Below are 1,678 nucleotides of genomic sequence, written 5' to 3'. Positions count from 1 at the left end.
GACAGAGGTCAATGCCGGCTAGGAAATGGAACTGTCCATGGAATTAATACAGTGCAGTAAATCACTTGGCCGCTATTGGTGGACAACAACTGGCGAACAGCTATACCATCTAGACCATATCTTTGCAGTGTAGTAAAGAATCTACTGCTCTATACTTATACCTCTGCACACCGAATTTCAAGATTTCAGAGATTACGACGAGTAAAGGAACACCACACTGGAGGCCCAAAGTCTGCAGTCGCCGGCCGCGGTGGCCGAGCGGTTCTAAGCGCTTCAGTCCGGAACCACGCGGCTGCTGCGGTCGCAGGTTCGAATCCTGCCTCGGACATGGATGTGTGTGATGTCCTTAGATTAGTTAGGTTTAAGTAGTTCTAAGTCTAGGGGACTGATGACCTCAGATGTTAAGTCCCATAGTGCTTAGAGCCATTTGACCCAAGTCTGCAATCGCGGGATGGCAGGCTAATATATCGCCGAACTCCACCTTACGCTACGCGTGCCACTTGCCAATTGGGCGACGTTCAGGCGTATATTGGAAGCGTTCTCAAACGAGCGGGATGTTCACATGGAGAAAATGAAATTCCTGGTACCTTAATCATCGTCTGATGTTAGTGAAAAAATGCAGAAAAATGTGCATCAATTTGTTGTGCTATAGCACCCCTTCTACAAGACACTGAAGCACTCCCATCATTCCCAAACTGTGTTATCATGACACTATACGGTTATGAAGGGGGTTGTTTGGTTCTCCAGATCATCTGACGTCAATCCTAATAAAGACATTTGACTTTCCACGGAGCTAGATATACATGACTGAAGTCCAATTCCTACCAATCTCCGCGAGTTAGCGGTGGCCAGTTGAAGTGGTCTTGAGAAGAACGCACCCTCTGTATGCCTGTGTACGTGTCGCTAATCTTTTTAATCTTATTACAGTGACTGCCACGCTAGATATACGATGCTAGCAGCGTAATAGTCACACAGTCTTTCCCCAATATTCCTTCTCTAAATTTAACCAACAGTTTTTCGCGATAACGACGTCGTCTTTCTTCCAAGGATTTCCATTTAAGTATCCCGGGCATATCTGTTACACTTGCGTGTGGATTATACCGAGCCGGCCGATGTGGCCAAGCGGTTCTAGGCGCTTCAGTCTGAAATCGCGTGGTCACTACGGTCGCAGGTTCGGATCCTGCCTCGGGCATGGATGTCCTTAGGCTGGTTAGGTTTAAGCAGTTCTAAGTTCTAGGGGACTGATGACCTCAGATGTTAAGTCCCATAGAGCTCAGAGCCATTTTGATTTTTGATTATACCGACCTGTTGCGGTCTTAGCCAACGGCCTTGCCGCAGTGGTAACACCGGTTCCCGTCAGATCACCGAAGTTAAGCGCTGTCGGGCTGGGCTAGCACTTGGATGGGTGACCATCCGGTCTGCCGAGCGCTGTTGGAAAGCGGGGTGCACTCAGCCCTTGTGAGGCAAACTGAGGAGCTACTTGATTGAGAAATAGTGGCTCCGGTTTCGGAAACTGACATACTGCCGGGAGAGCGGTGTGCTGACCACATGCCCCTCCATATCCTCATCCAGTGACGCCTGTGGGCTGAGGATGACACGGCGGCCAGTCGGTACCTTTGGGGTTTCATGGCCTGTGCGGGAGGAGAGAGTTTGCGGTCTTAGCAGCGCCTCTCTGGAT

General features: G+C 49.6%; 1 pseudogene; it reads left to right on the top strand.

The window, feature by feature from the left end:
• The first annotated feature begins 1,319 nt into the window (after positions 1 to 1,319).
• On the top strand, positions 1,320 to 1,437 carry LOC126102807 (5S ribosomal RNA; annotated as a pseudogene).
• The last annotated feature ends 241 nt before the right edge of the window (positions 1,438 to 1,678 follow it).

Source organism: Schistocerca cancellata, chromosome 1 (assembly GCF_023864275.1).
Source record: "Schistocerca cancellata isolate TAMUIC-IGC-003103 chromosome 1, iqSchCanc2.1, whole genome shotgun sequence".
Taxonomy (NCBI): Eukaryota; Metazoa; Arthropoda; class Insecta; order Orthoptera; family Acrididae; genus Schistocerca; species Schistocerca cancellata.
This window is presented reverse-complemented; position numbering and strand designations above follow the sequence as displayed.